Source organism: Pan paniscus, chromosome 14, assembly GCF_029289425.2.
Source record: "Pan paniscus chromosome 14, NHGRI_mPanPan1-v2.0_pri, whole genome shotgun sequence".
Taxonomy (NCBI): Eukaryota; Metazoa; Chordata; class Mammalia; order Primates; family Hominidae; genus Pan; species Pan paniscus.
Window position 1 is genome coordinate 36,865,617 of NC_073263.2, and position 17,117 is coordinate 36,882,733.

The following is a 17,117-nucleotide window of genomic DNA, read 5'->3' on the forward strand; positions in this document are numbered from 1 at the left end:
TGTTAATCCTCATGAATTTCTATATGGAATAATCTTGTTTCCAATACTGTTTAATGCATAAATATTTATTTAAAAAGACTTTTTAGTTCCTTTGTTTGAAAGTTCTTACACTATAAAACAATTTGCTTTCAATTTACTTTAACCCTTTCTTTATTAAAAGTTATTTGTAATTTCTCTCTTACCATACTGAAATAAAATTCACAGGTAGTATAATATGCCTAGACACATAATTTAACTATAATTATTATAATTATCTGGGCTTAATTTTAATATGAAGAGAAGCAGAATAAAACTAATTTTAATAAAGTAATATGCATTTTAATTGAAAATAAGCATAAGTAGGCAAAAAGATATAATGAAATATAAAATATTTCTGATATTTAAAATAGTATGTTTAACATAAATGAGCTCACAAGCCAGCCTATTTGTGTAAGTTCAGGAAAAAGACGGAACAAAAGTATGAGGATACACTACAGTAAAACTAGTGTTACAATAAGTGATATATACTTATTTGTATATGATGAAGGAATGAGGGAAATGACCTTAGCTAATGTATTGATATTGTGCCAAAACTAATTACAAACTATAGACTAGAGTAAATGAGGAAGTGTGATACAAGCTGAAAATAATCTGGGCCTTAGGTGTAGTGTCAAAAGTATTCTTTATATTGTGACATAGAAAAGAGTAGTGACTTTCTTAGATGATTTCTCCTAATGTGAACTCCCATTTGGGCAGCATACATTTAGTAACTGGTACTTAAAAGATCATGGTGGACATATCCTTTGATAGGCAACTATAAATAGATGATGGATTGGAAAAGTAAGCATCGATACATAACAGGTTATTAGAAACAATGTGATAGACCTTTTGTATAGTAACAGATATGAAAACAATGGGCAACCCAACAAGATTTCTAATGGTCAATTTTGTAAACAAATTTTAAAACAGTATAAAAATATAGGGTGGCTATAACATTATATATTTTAAAATTGCATTTGTTAGTGAAATGCAGATTCCTGTATTTCATCTGCTTTGGTAATTTTATAGTGTTGGTCTTATGTCTGTTAAAAGCAATCTCAAACCTCCACTTTATACACATATGCAATTATTTCATTATTTTTCAGTGCCTGCATCCTAACATTGAAACAATTCCCATATAGATAATTTCATTAGGGTGTGATTGTATGTGCATATGTGTGCATATGTGCATGCCTGGGCAAACACCATCAGCATTTTCAGTATAAACATTCCCTGAAATTGTTAGTTAAAATTTGCATTAGGTAATGAATAATGCTGCTTTTGATTGGAAATATAAGAAACAGTTTTGTGAAATGCTCCATTCAACAACTAATCCTCAATAAAGCCTTACAATTTGATTTTGATGGATAATGTGAAGAAAGACCCAAAATGTGGAAATAAGGAAAATGCTTTTTGCAAAACTTTATTACAGTCCACAAAAAGTGAGGAAAATAGGGTTTTGCGTATTAATGCATAACTTTCCAAATTCTAAGGAAAATAATTCTAGTTGTTGTATCCGAGTCTTCTTTTAGGAAGATGCAGTTTATAATTTTGCAGATAATATACTACATGACAAGGTTTAGGAAAACCTAATTTTTCGAAGCTGAGATATAGCATTGCTAGATAAATCCTTATGTTCCTAGAACAAGTGGCCTAGGCAGGGCTCATTGCAAAAAGATATTATTTGTATACACAGTCATCTTTCTGGTATCCTGAGGAATAGGTTCCAGGACTTCTACAGATATCAAACTCCCCAGATGATCAAGTCCCTTATATAAAATGGCATAGTATTTGCATACTGTGTAACCTACACAATCCTCCCCTGTAGTTTAAATCATCTCAAAATTACTTATGATACCTAGTACCATGTAAATACTAGGTAAGTAGTAGTTATACTGTATTGTTTTTAAACTTGTATTTTTAAAATTTTTGTTTTTTTTATTATTTTTTTCAAAATACTTTTAATCTGTTGGTTGAATCTGCAGCTGTGGAACCAGTAGATACATGAGGTTACTGTATTTTTGCATATGATATAAGATAATAAACATGTATCATATAATTATTGCTATTATTATTATTGTTGGGAAAAATAGAATTATGAATGACAATTAGCCCGAGTCTCTAAACCTTCAATAGGGGTGAGATGTGGGGAGAAACTACAATGTGAACCAAAGCACTGGGTAGGGCTCAAAGGATAGAAAAAGTACTTAACCGAGAGGATTTCTGGATCCATCATTTATTTATAAAGCAATTCTTATGTTCTTTCTTTAGCTAAAAAATTTTCCAATCTTCATACATATTTCTACATGTATTATACAAATTATGGTATAATTATTGTATTGTTTGTAGGTAATATGAGGTATAGACTAAAAATAAGTAGTTAAAGCCTACTATTCTGTGCCAAAGCAGGACAAAGAGTAATTTTTAGTGAAAGGTGGGTAGGGGATTTTAACATAGTTCATATATCAGCAACTTTCTCTGCAGTGCGTAATTTCCTACAGGTCTGGACAAATTATGTAAGTTTATAAAACCCTAGGACTAGGGAAGTTGGTGGTGGGGAAGTGGCTGGCTGCAGTTCAAACAGCATTGAATGTTAGTCTTGCCAAATTTCCATAGCTTGTAACTAAGGAAAGTACAGACTACAATCTGATTGATACAAATTCCTGTTTCCTTCCATATAGCAAACACATGCTTTCCACAGCAGCATAGTAACATGATTCATAATTCCTTCAGGTATTAAGTGGAAAAACATCTGTTCGCTTGATTACATCTATAGATATACACAGATATTATAATGGCTAATTTGGAATAGGTCATTTACTTGTCAGTTATAGGTAATGTTAATATACATAAATTCTGTATATGTGAAGAGTTGTGATCTCAAAAAGATCTAGAGGCAAAATCGACTCTAATTTTTTTCTTTACATGTGTTGTACACGTGAGCAACTCAGCTCTGATTCAACGGCTTTTTCCTTTGCTTGTAAACGAGCTAATATGATAGGTTATAAATAGTGGATGCCAAACTTGCATTTTAAGTTTTTACTGAGCCAGGAGAGAACCATTAATATTATTAAATGATTGGCCAGTATCCTCAAGGAACTTTGAATTTTTAAATACGAAGGAAGGCTTGAGGGAGGAAGATTAACTAACATTTGTTAAACCTATGGATTTATTCAATTTACGGTTAGCTCTTAGCAAAATTGTAAGAGAAATTTGCCTCTAGGGAGATAATCTATTGGCTTTCTTCTCCCTTTATGATCTCCTTTCTCTGCCTCCACCCATTTCAACATATCAACTCCTTATTTCCTGGGTAGCTTCCATCACCAATCTCTGCACTAACAATCTACTCTCTTAGCAATAATCAAATCTGTAATATATTAATATTAACTATAGTCACCATGTTGTACAAAAGATCTCTCACATTTCTTCCTCCTGTCTAAAATTTTGTGCCCTTTGACCAACATCTCCCCAACTGCCTCTCCCCAGCCTCTGGTAACCATCCTTCTCCTCTGTTTATATAAGTTTGATTTTTTTAGAGTCCACACATAAGTGAGTAGATTTTAAGTATTCTAAATGCAAATAGATAAGTATATGAGGCAATTATTATGTTAATTAGCTTGATTTAGCCATTCCACAATGTATACATGTTTTAAAACATCATACCCCATAAAATATGCATACTCTTTATTTGTCAACTAAAAAATAAGTCTGCCCTCAGTCACACATTAAGATATGACACACTCGTATCATTCTAAACATATTTCTTGGTATAATAACCCCACATTAAAAAGATGGGCCAAAATTGTAAAGCTCTTTTGAGGACTTTTAATAGGAGGTATGGACTAAAAATAAGTAGGTAAAGCCTACAATTCTGAAAGAATGTTCAGGGAACCCGAGTCTTAAGTAACTTTTTAAAAGAAGGTTCTATGGTCAAATGTTTAGTAAAGGGTATTTATCCCTATACTGGGATTTCAGTATTCACTTTAGGACAGTTAAGACTCAGTTTTTGAAAAAAAATTCTTTAATTCTGTTTAACGTGGCATTTGGCAATTGTATTTGACTAGGAAAAGCAATTACGATTGGCCCCCTGTATCTGTGAGTTATGCATTGACAGATTCAATTAACCACAGATCAAAAAATATTGGATAAAAAGTTGTGCCTGGGCTGGGTGCAGTGGCTCATGCCTGTAATCCCAGCACTTTGGGAAGCCAAGACAGGTGGATCACTTGAGGTCAGGAGTTTGAAACCAGCCTGGCCAACAGGATTGAAACCCCATCTCTACTAAAAATATGAAAATTAGCGGGGCATGGTAGTGGGTGCCTGTACTCCCAGCTACTTGGGAGGTTGAGGCAGGAGAATCGTTTGAACCCCTGGAAGGTGGAGGTTGCACTGAGCCGAGATTGTGCCATTGCACTCCAGCCTGGGCAACAGAGTGAGACTCCATCTCAAAAAAAGAAAAAAAAGTTGTGTCTATACTAAACATGTACAGACTTTTTTCTTGTCATTATTCCCTAAACAATGCAGTATAACAACTATTTACACAGCATTGACATTGTATTAGGTATTGTAAGTAATCAAGCAATGATTCAATGTATAGGGGAGGGTGTGCATGGGTTATATACAAATAACCACTTTATATCAGGGACTTGAGCACCCTTACATTTTGGTATCCATGGAGATCCTGGTAGCAGCTGTCCAAAGATATCAAGGAATGATTATTGATGGCAGCAGTAGCTCATCTGGAGCAGCCGCTGCCATGACGCCAGCTGCAATGGGGGAGATGCAGCTGGGGTTGCATGCTCCATGGAGCCTGGCAGTAGCCAGGAACAGGCAGAAGCCCTGCCCCCTTCCAACTTGGAGGGGCAGGAGCTCCACCTTCTTGGGTGGCAGCCACCCAGCCATGGCTGTAGATCCGGGCATCTCAGCACTCTTGGGGGCTCAGGAAGCCCCTCTTCCCCTGCAGGCTTGGAAGTGCCTGCTCCCGCTGCCTAGCCTTTCCCTGCTCCCAGCACCTGCTTCGATTTTGGAGCAAAGTTGTGGCCAAGCCTAGGCACTGTCACCAACCAGCTGAGTGTGCACACACCTGGGGCAGTGCTGACATGCCAGGCCCCTGCTGCCTCAATCCTCTCCAAACTTTGGGCACTGACGAGCATGGGAGGGAGGCCAAGGGAGACTAAGGGCAGCTTGGTGCAGGCCTGCAGCCACCCCTCAGCACAAACAGCCTGGGTGTCATGAGCACCATGGATGGCAGGTTAATGGCAGTAGGAGGCAGACAGGCTCCTGGGTGGAAAGGGATGGGTCCCAGTGAAACCCCACCTTCAGGCCATGGACGGCCTGAGGGCTGGGCACTGGGCTGCCAATTCTGTGGATCAGAGTGAGAACTTATAGTGCTTTTCTGGGCCCACCCATGGCCACCCATGGAGCAATCAGCACACACTTGCTCCCCTCTAAAGCCCATAAAAACCCTAGACTCAGCCACACTCTGAGAGACAAAAAGACAACCTGCCTGCAGAGAGAAGCTAACCACTGCGTGTTTCCTGTCTGCTGAGAGCTGAACAGACAATGGATGCCCTGCCTGCAGAGAGAAGCTATCCACTGAAGGTCTCCTCTGAGCTGTTGTTGCTCAATAAAGTACCTCTTCACCTTGCTCACCCTCTACTTGTTGGCATACCTTATTCTTTCTGGACACAGGACAAGAACTGGGGACCTGTCAAATGGTAGGGCTGAAAGAACTGTAACCAGGGTTTTTATGGGCTGCAGAGGGGAGGAAGTATGTGCTGATTGGTCCATGGGCAGCCATGGGTGGGCCTGGAAAAAAGGCTGAAACATGCCCCTTGTTCACCATGTTGTGGGTGATGACCTAGGAGCTCCCTGAGCCAGGGCTGTGACACCCTCTTTGGGGCTCTGCAGTTCTTGCTGTCTCCAAGCTTCTGGGTGCCACCACATTCCCCACTGCCAGCCATGGAAGCTGCTTGCAGTATGCCTGGTCTAGCCACAGCCTCAAAGGGAGCTGGCACCCATGCTGGCACCTGGAGCTGCCCTCCCCACCACAGCTAGTGTCCCTGCCTGTGTGCAGTGGCTTGACCTCATGCTGGCTTGCTCACACAACCCTTGCCAGTCTGCACCTGGCTCAACCTTTGCAGGTGTGGGATCCAGGCCACTAGCGAGAGCTGAGCACAGCCTGCCAGGCAGAGTGGCGGAATGAGCCCAGGGGGTCCAAGCAAAACTCGGGCAAAGGAGCCATCGGCCACAGAGCTTTCCAGGGAAAAGCAACACCCTGAGGATCCTGTGACAGTATTATTTGTTTCTATATCACCTATTAATATTTATCAGAGTAAGTGTTTCATGAAAAGCTTTACTGAAAATGCTGCTTTAGGGGGCTTGTCCATTGCCTCTGAACTTACACCACACTAGTGGTTTGGCATTATGACATTCTTGGGACAGAGGACTGTGCCCAATGGTCTTTTCCACAAAGTACAGAGGAAATAAACTAAAATTATTTACTGATAAGATTTCTGTGACACTGATCATACTTTATACTTCACATTATCTCGAGAAGATCTAAGGACTTTAGAATGAAAGATGGTTTTTAATCTTTTTGGATTAATTTAAGATGTGAGATGTTGTATTGTTTTATTACATGAGGCCCAATAAATATACATGAAATTTCCAAAGTTTGTTGCAGAAAGATTTTATTTTGCTGGACTTTAAATTCCTATTGTTTAATGCTCAAATAAGTACTATCTTCTTCCTTCTGCATTATTTTCATCATAGCATTTACTACCATCTAATATGTATTTTGCTTATTTATTTTGCTTATTGTTGCTTTTCCCTTCCTCCACTAGAATGTAATCTCTAAGATGAAAGTAACTTAAATTTTTTTTAAATTGATGTATCATAGATGCACATATCTTTGGGATACATATAATAGTTTAATGCATTCATGTGATTTGTAAAGGTCGAATCCATTTAATTGAGATATCTATCACTTTAAATATTTGTTTTTATGCTAGCAACATTTAAATTATTCTTTTCTAGCTATTTTGAATATACAGAGTAGATCATATTTTAATATAAAATAGAAGTATAACCAATTATTATAAACTATAGTCACCTTACAGATCTATCAAACACTAGATCTTATTTCTTCCATCAAACTGTACATTTGTACTTGTTAATGAACCACAAATGAATTCCCCCTTTACTTTATTGTTGTACCTCCAGACTCCAGAATAGTGCTCAGCACATGAAAAGTATTCAAAATGCTGTATTTGTTAAATAAATGAAGTAGGCCCTAAAGTGAATATATATTAATATTTAGCAGTTTCATCGGCATATAGATAATAGATATATCCATGAAAATAGATGAACTCATCAAAAGAGGCTATGTAAAATGAGATTCTAAAAATTCTTGAGTTGAAACAATGAGCCTCACCAACATGTATAGGGAGGCAGGGGAAGACAAACCCCGGTGGGCACTGAGAAGGAGAAAGCGGGAGTCAATGGGAGAACCAAGAGAGAATAGTGTCTTAGAGATAATTGGAGAAGAAACCGCAGAGAGGAAAAATTTGCTAAGACTTCAGAAAGATTGGATATGATAAACATCTCTCCTCTGTAAAGGCCCACTTTTAATTATCATGCTATCTTTTGTAGGAGGTATTCTATACCTGATTTTATATAATTTGTACCAGGGAAATTTTTTAGTAGCTTTTACACCATGGTAGTTATAGAGAACTTTTAATGCTCATCTTATGCTGTATTTATTTATTTATTTAACGTGCCTTTGATTTGGAAAAAAACAACATGTAATCAGATTAACCTTTGGAAGTGACTTTGGAAGTGAAAGAGTTAATTTTTTAGCATCCTGTGTAGCTCTAGGGGAAGTGTGCAGAGTAAATGAAAAATGGAGCAGTAGTCCCAACTCTGTATAATCTCAAATCATGTGATATTCTCCTGGGGCTGATTCTAATCAAGTTTGCTGTATGAAAGGTCATTTCCATTGCCCTGTGAGGCAGATCCTAAATAGAATTATGACAGACATTAGCTTTTAATAATGCAATAGGAGTTGAATTCTCTTGACCATAGGCAGATGTCAAACCTCTTTGTGGTGGCTTTTATGCCCATTTATATGTAATTTGTAATATATTGGTGAATTGGTATAGTATGAATGTGCTATGGATATTTTTTCTTTCTAGCTAAGTCTGTTTATACATCCAGAGCTCCCTAGTTGTTGGAATAATGACAATGAAATTATTTATACTTGACATTATATTTAGATTCAGAGTGTGGTGGCCTTTTAAGTTTAATAAGGAGGATTCTAGGAATATATGTATTTCTGGTGATTTGTACAAATATTAAATCACCATCTCTATAACCAATAGCAGTATGCATGTTTGGGAAGCTGACTTCTACTATTCTCTTAATGATTGAATTCAGTGAAGTTTTCATTTACTACTTTGTACTTCAGAATTATACATGAGAAAGAAAAGGTAAGAGTTTATGTGTATATTCTTTAACATCAACAGTTGTGGTCCCATTTACTATGTTTCTGTAGTGTATACATGTGCTACAGCAATTATAATGATTAATATTGATTGATAAGTGATTATTGTATTAGCCTATTTTAAAAAACATACCAGAATGGCATAAAAATCTAAGTTACCAACTACTGTTATACTTTTTAAAGAGTGGGCCACACTTTAATTCTAAAAAAAGAAAATGCTTTTGCCTAAAATAGGTGTTTTTATTAATAGTGAATATATTAATATGAAATTTGACACAATCAGCATCTTGATGTAGTGGAAAGAAAATTAGACTCTCAATTAGGAATCTTGGGTTCCAGCCCTACTTCTATCACTATGTGTTTGCCCTTTGATGATCTCTGGGCCTCTGTTTCCTTGTATGATTCCTTTCTTATCCCACTCTGTCTTTAGTATCTTATGATTATGAGTTATATTGATGAATGAAAAAAAACCCATGTACAAATTTGGATTATGTCCACATTTGGAAAATCTATTGAAATTGCATCAGGTTTTTAAGTACGATAAGATGAATGAGGGATTTTATTTTTCTTTTAATGCCAGAATCCTCATAGAATAAGAGATGTTCAAATCCTATGGTAGAGAGTGTTGTAAATTTTGTTCTATCAACAGCCCAATTCTCCTGACGTGTTTTATTTTTGCTGTTGAGGGGTCTTTGAAGTTTCTTGGAAGAAGCTCTCAGTGTTCGATGGAGAGACAAACCAGGATAGTCAAAGTTAATATGAGGAACGCGGCACATGAGCTTGAGGTTGCTGATGCTATTTGTCGTTTCTTGCCAAGGATGGGTGCAGCTTTAGTTGCTGGGAGTGGGAGCCTGGCGTTATCTTTTCACTAAAGCATTAAGCCTGGGCTAAAGAATTGCTGTCATCTTAGTTAGTACCTCACTTTGCATTCTTTAAAATATGAACTGTCATTTTCTTAACTTTTTTTGCAATAATTTTTTATGTTGGTGATCTGTGTTGAAAAACATCGGGGAAAATAAGAATAATCTGAACTCTAGGTCTCTGCTACAGTTGTAAATTTCTAGTTGTGTGTTTGACATGCTTTTTAAACTTAATTGGAAAGCAGAGCAGGAGAAAATATGCTTTAAAAACACTTGCAGTTCTTGATGTATGAGCCAGAAATGGGAACGGCTAGGAATAGGTTTGTTTGATGTGCAAAAATCCATTTAACATTACATAACCCACCCCCCAACAGCCCCATCCAACTCTTTGATGTGGGATATCAGGAGTCTCCTAAGTGTTTTCTGTTGAAATAGATAAGACAATCACAGGCTCTGGGCTGAAGTTCTTAGGGTATTATGTGTGTGGGTATAATCGTACCTTTTCATCTGAAACTTTTAGAGAACACTTTCCAGATGTGGTCTTTATTCATTTTGGACATTAAAAATATTGTGTCTTGAATATACCCAGAGCTTGTGAGAACAGGCTTGGAGAAGAAAAGAGAACTGCTGAGTAAGATTATATTGAAGGAACTCACAGTCTAATTTTGAGGAGACATTAACACAAATAAAGCAAAGAGAGTACTCTACAAGATGTTGTTAGATTATGGACTAAAGGAATTCTGAAATACAGTAATTCACTTAGGTCTCTATTACAATGTTTTTAAAAATTTATCTCTATTCTTGGAAAATAAAATATTCCATTTGGGAATTTTTTCAAATAATGGAAACGTACCACCTTGATATTTTTATGACATATAATCTCTTCCTGAATAAAAATCTTTTACTTTTATCATGTGATATATCAGGATCACATTACGGACATTACATTACAGATTCTTTGAGCTAGAAATAAATTTAGAAATGGTCTTGTCTAATCTTTTCATTAGATGGTTGCAGAAACTGAGCCTAGAGACTGTCCCAAGGGAGAACAGGGACTAGAATCTAAGCTTTGCTGACTGTTGGGATTTTATTGTGTTATCATATTGTGCTTTGGATATTATCTTCTGGATCTCTGATGTATGTAGGGCTATTTTTTTTTCACTGTGGTAAATGGTCCTAGGCTGTTACATTTTTATAATTTTTCTCTTTGTTATTTATGGTTTTCTCTACGTTTTTCTCCACTGTCAGCCTTACAGCAGTTTCTAGCACTGCCAAGGTACCTGGCTTAAACTGGGAAATGGGTTCTAATCGCTCCTCCCAAAAATTCAATAAGTACCGTGGAGAAAAGGGAAATGCTTATTTCATGGGTTTTGAGAAGACAAGCATGTGGTTTCCTGTCTTCCCTTCTTTTCCATATTTTATCTTCATCCTGGTTGATTTCAATAGTTCTGATGATGATGGATCCAAATGCTGGATTCCCAGTTCTTTGAGGGCCTCATTTCCCTTGTTATTTACCTCTACTCCACTTCAGTCACTCATTTTTGTGACCATTCCCTTGGCCTTGTCATTACTCAGACACTTTACCACTGAAATTTTAAATTAAGACATTCTTTCTCATTTAGTGTCTTTCACTGCATCAGTGCTAAAATAAAGGGACAGGTCTGGCATGGTGACTTATGCCTGTAATCTTAGCACTTTGGGAGGCCAAGGCAAGAGGAGCATTTGAGGCCAGGAGTTCAAGATCTGCCTGGGCAGCACAGTAAGTTCCCCGACTCTACAAAAAATAAATAAATAAATAAATAAATAAATAAATAAATAAATAAATAAATAAATAAGCAAAGTATAGTGGTGCATGCCTGTAGTCCTAGCTACTCAGAGGCTGAGGATTGTTCCATTGTATTCCAGCCTCAGTGACAGAGTGAGACCTTGCCTCCATTAAAATTAAATAAATAAAGAGACACCTAGGTCCTTGAACTGATTTATATTTATTCTTCTGTCTCCTCCTGTGTCTGTTTTCTTTCCTGACCAGCTTGTAGTTCATACTCAATCACTTTTATCACTCTCTTGGCATTATTCTTAACTCCTTTCAACCCATTTTTAAATTTCTTAGTCTGTGATCAGCAACTTATGCAAAATGTCTCCATTAAGTTTATACCAGAAAGCTGTTGGAAAGCTGAATAGCTTTGAGATGGGTGCCACCGTAAATTCAGTTTCCTATCTCTTATGGTATTTTAATACTGTCCAGAATTTCCTCTACCTTTGCCTGGAACAACTCTTTCTCCTATTCTCCACAACTTACAAAGCTCTTTGTTTTTTCAAACATGTTTTTCTCTTACTTTTGCTGTCACTCTCATTGGGCGTTCTTACCCCGCAAAAAAAGAAACCACCAGGTGAGAGCACCTCAACCTCCTGCCACCAACCCTAAAATACAGCAGCCTTTGAATCTTTTGTTTCCTTTTTGTTAAAGGGTAGATTGTGAGCTAGGGACCAATTTTATTTTACTTTTTCCATATGAATAATTAGTTGTCCCAAGGCCATGTATTGATTAAGTAATTTCCTCACAGGATTTTTTGAAAAGTTATTACCGTATTTTTTTCCTTTTATGCTTGCTCTGTTCATGAACTCTGTATCTGGTTAATAAGTCGATTTCTCTTTCATTTGTAAATTATCACATAGTTTAATGACTACAGCTTTTTTGTAGATCTTGATATCTGAAGGGCAATTCCTTCTACACATTCTTTTCTTCAAAATGATTTTATCTATTATTGGGGCTCTCTTCTATATGAATTTAGAACCATGTTTTTAAGTTACGTTTAAAAAGTCTTTTGGGGATTTTAATTGGAATAGCACTGAATTTATACATTAACTTGAGTGAGAACAGAAATCTTTATAACACTGAGTCTTCCAATCCATGAATATGGCATATCCCTTCATTTAATTATTCTTTTATCTCCTCTAATAATGCTTTATATTTTTCTCTATGAAAGTGTTTTCAATATTTTTAGAATTTTCTCTGAGTATCTTATAATTTTTGAGGCTATTTTGAATAAGAATTTTTCTACTAGAGTAATCTTTCAAATCACTCAATGATCTTTGAGCATTATTTGCTCAAAGCAAGAGAGCTGCCTAAAATCTTTTAAGATATTTTCATTACCCTTGGTATTAACATTTAGACTCTGACAGGAGATGTGTATTTCTTACTAGCCTCATCATTCTCTTTAAATTCCAGCCAGGTAGAACTTGTGTTAACCTTGATTTATTTTTCCCCTTAGCTCCTCATGTCTATTGAATTCATGGATAAGTGCTGTTAACTCCAAAACTCTATATCCAAAATGCAACCACTTTTGTCATCTCCAGTGCTTATATTCTAGACTGAGCCAGCATTCTCTCTATCGTGGCTGACTATAGTAGACTCTGATTGATTTCCTTGCTTCCTTTGTCAGCTCTCCACAATGCATTTTCTACATAATAGTCAGAGTGATCTTTGAAAAATGTAAATCAGACTACTTACTTCCTCTGCCTAAAGCCGTCTGGTGGCAAATAAAATAAAAACCTCTTATTCTAAGAAAGCCATATAGGACTTGATTTCTGCCTAGATGCCCACTTTATTGCAGGCCACTCTTCTCCTTGGACAGTATATTGCAGCCACTTTGGTCCATTCTTTGTTTCTCAAACACATCAGGGCCTTGCAGTTTTTACTGTTTCCTCTGCCTTAAATGTATTTTGCCTAACCAAAATGTAAACAGTAATAGAGCAGAGGCTTTGTTTCTCTTTTTCATGGCTCTATTCCCAGCCACCTAATGGTTCAATAAATATTTGTTGAATAAATGTCTGAATGCATTTTCTTTTGTTTCCTCAGATGCACTGGGCTCTTGTCTTTAGTTCATCTCATATGTTTCTCTTTGCCTGAAACAACATCTTTCTTTGTTTCTCTCTCACAACCTTTCCCACCTTTGCCCAGAAATATTAGTTTGCTTTCAACCTTTGGACAGCTTTCCCTGATCCCTATCCTGTCATCTTCCTTATGGACTTATGGAGTGTTGGGGACAAGGGTTTCTGATATGTATCCTGTATACTATGTACCTCTGCTTTTTTTTTTTTTTTTTTTTTTTGTGACAGAGTCTCACGCTGGTGTGCAGTGGCGTGATCTTGGCTCACTGCAACCTCCACCTCCTGAGTTCAAGCAATTCTCGTGCCTCAGCCTCCAGAGTAGCTGGGATTACAAGCATGTACCACCATACCTGGCTAATTTTTGTATTTTTACAGGTTTTCACCATGTTGGCCAGGCTAGTCTTGAACTCCTGACCTCAAGTGATCCACTCGCTTCGGCTTCCCAAAGTGTTGAAATTACAGGCATGAGCCACCACGCCCGGCCTACATCTGCTTTTATATCATTATATTTTCTACTAGACTATAAATCCCTTGGGGGCAGGGGTTATTTTCCCCACTGTGTTTGCAATGTCTAGCACTTTCCCTTGCTCATGGTATAATTACTCAACAAATGTCTGATGAATCGACAAAAGAGTGAATGAATGACTAAATCTGTTTTAAATTCCCAAAGCACCCATTCAATTTCATTTAACTCTCTTATCTATGTCCTAGAATACTGGTAGTATCTGAAAAATAAACTCTAGAGATCAAATTAATATAGTTCATTTGTGGTTCCTTTTATCCAAGAACCCCAGAGAAATTTAGAAATATTATTTGAACAAAGTCTATTTTTCTGGCTTTGTAGTGTATCCCTAATGAAGGTGGATAAAAGTTGTTGACAGGAAAAAAGGAATATTTTCAGGGTACTAACATACTAATCTCTACCATTATTATTATTGTTTTCTTAGACCACACATCAACCCTTTAAATGCCTCAAGAACATCCTGATCCAGGAGCAAGAAAACACTTTGGACCAGCAACCAATCTTGTTGGAGTAAACGTTCTGCAATTTGGGATCTGCAAATCTCTGAATTTGGTGTCTTTTCTCTATTATCTGGAGGTTTTCTCTGGTTTTATCCTGGCTTCATTCCTTGTCTCTCTGGCTTCCTGGTTTATTCTGTCTTGGTTCTCTGAATATTTGTGCTTGCTCATTTGTTGAGCTGCATTTTGGACCTGGGTGCAAGCCTTCTTTTGCAGGTTACCTTCCCTTTCTGACACTCAAGCACTGGACCCAGCCATTGCCATTTTCCAGTTCCTCAGGGAGCAACATATTTTCTAAAACAAAAAAGCAAAGTATTTAAAAACCTATATTTACAGAAATATGGCATCTTTATTTTTACATGACTGGTTAGAAGTTATAGTTTTAAAAATCTAAGTAGTAAATACTGCCTACTTAAAAGTAGTTCTACATTAGAAATCCTGTTTATCTTGGAGATTTTAAAAATTAAATATTTTAAAATTACTATACCATAGACCAAATTTTAGCAATTAAATAAGGATTATCAAAAAGGATGATTTAACCATCAGAAAGATACTAAAATCACACATAACTGTGTGAGAAAAAAAATCATCTTCAAGCTATGTATTAAATTAAAGCAAAATTTAATTTCAATGATGACAATGATGATGATGATAATGATGGTGATGATAAACTAATCTGGCATCTATTAATACAATGCTAAGTTTAGTTTAACTAATGTTCTGCTTACTTGACATTCTCAAATATGGCATGATGAGGTTATTTTTCACTTTGGCTTCAGCTAAAATGATTCTTTCCAGTTTTCAGGAGAAAACATTTGCCAGGAAACAGATTCTACTCTCCAACTTCTAATGAGTTACTATGATCAGTGAGCCAATTTTTCTTTAGCCTAGGTAATATTTTACCAGTAATATTTTAAAAAGCATAAAATATGATGAAAGTTACCTTTCCTCCACAACCATACCTAATAAATTCACCTCATGTTATATACCAGTTTGGCTTAAGAATAGTTTCAAAACAAGCGTTGCACTTTAAAAATTGCCTAGAGATCTAATCTGCAGTGGTATCTAATTTTCAGCTAGGGTGAGGTGAAGCATCAGAGCAGATACAGTTTACCTTGCCACAAAATATTGCTCAGTAAGAAGTAATTATCAATATTATTATTAATTACCATAATTCATTTCTCTCAGGGGATTTTCTTCCCATTGACTATAGGTAAGTGAAAAGCCCAGAACAATTAGTAATTGGAGATAAAAATCTTTCAAAACTGCATATGGTTGAAACACTGCAACAATTCTATGAGTCAGGGATTGGAAGGGAGGGAGAACAGAAATTTTCATTTGAATTTTTTTTTTTTTTTTGCAGAGGCTAAGGGGAAAGAATAACTATTTCAAGAAATGAAATTGGGTAGCCTAGAGGTTTTTTTTTGAAATGTAGAAAACCCCAGAATTCTGGAGAGCCATTGACCCAGTTCTTCCCTTTCTACTGCCCCTATTTGTCTGTGATTGAGACAATTCTGGGAGTATTTAACTTTATCTTCCTTTGTTTCTACTCTGAATCCTGTTCCCTACTGGTTCTGAGGAGCATTGCTTTATGGATTATTGTCTCTGTTTTATACATCTTAAATATATTTGTTTTTATAACTTCTTTGTCCCAGGCATACTTCTTTGTCCCAGGCATATAACTTCTTATGTCATAGGCATACTCAAAGTGTTCCCTTCCAAAAACCAAAACTTATCACAAAATCCCACTCTGTTTCTCCTGCCCTTGTTACCTTCAACCTAGTTATATATCCCTTTCCTTCATTTCTTCAGGTCCATATGCCTTTTATTTGCTTTTATTATCTTATTGAATTACCTAGGAATTCCAGTACAATGTTGAATAAAAGTAGGATGAGAGGAGACATCCTTGCCTCATTCCTAATCATAGCAATAAAGTATCTAATTTTTCACCGTAAGTTTAATATTAGCTGTAGGTTTTTCATAAATATTCACCATTAAGTTGAGGAAATTCTCCAGTATTCCTGGTTTGGTGAGAGTTTTTATCATAAGCAGGTTTTGGATTGTCAAAATACTTTTTCTGCATCAGTTGATAAAAAAGTGTTATCTTTCATTAGCCTGTTGATGTAATGGATAAGGCTGATATTCTAATGTTGAACCAGGCTTTCATATGTGAAATAAAATCCACTTGGTTATGATGTGTAGTTCTTTTTATGCATTGATTCTATTTGCTAATATTTTGTTGAAACTTTTTGTATCTGTGTTCATAAGAGATACTAGTCTGTAGTTTATCTTTCTTTTCGAAAAAATAGTTTTATTTTTTAATTATTGATTTAATTAATGAATAAAAAATTATACATGTGTATGGTGTATGACATGTTTTGAAACTTGTATACACTGTGGAATGACAAAATCAAACCAATTAACACATGCATTGTCTCATATGCTTGTGTTTTTGTGATAGAGACCACTTAAAATCTACTCTCTTAGCAATTTTCAAGTATATAATATATTGTTATTAATTAGAGTAGACATGATACACAATAGATTTCTTGAACTTATTCTTCCTCTGTAACTGAAATTCTCTATCTTTTGGCAAACATTTCCCCTAACCCCTCCGGCTCCAGCCCCTGACAACTACCAACCAACTCTCTGGTTTCTGTGTATTTGATTACATTAGATACCTAGTATAAGTGGGGTCATACAGTATTTGTCCTTCTGTGATTGGCTTATTTTGCTTAATGTCCTCAGGGTTCATCCATGTTGTCACATATAACAGGTTTCCCTTCTTATTTAAGGCTAAATAACATTCCATCATGTGTAAATGC

At 36.2% G+C, this 17,117-nt stretch overlaps 1 long non-coding RNA gene across 1 annotated transcript in view; it reads left to right on the top strand.

Moving 5' to 3' along the window:
• LOC134728798 (uncharacterized) overlaps nt 1-16,638 on the top strand; it is a 59,164-nt gene extending 42,526 nt beyond the window's left edge. Inside the window, exon 3 of the long non-coding RNA XR_010109607.1 lies at nt 14,220-16,638. This is a non-coding gene — a long non-coding RNA (uncharacterized LOC134728798). The remainder of the gene's footprint in view (nt 1-14,219) is intronic.
• Nucleotides 16,639-17,117: the final 479 nt, after the last annotated feature.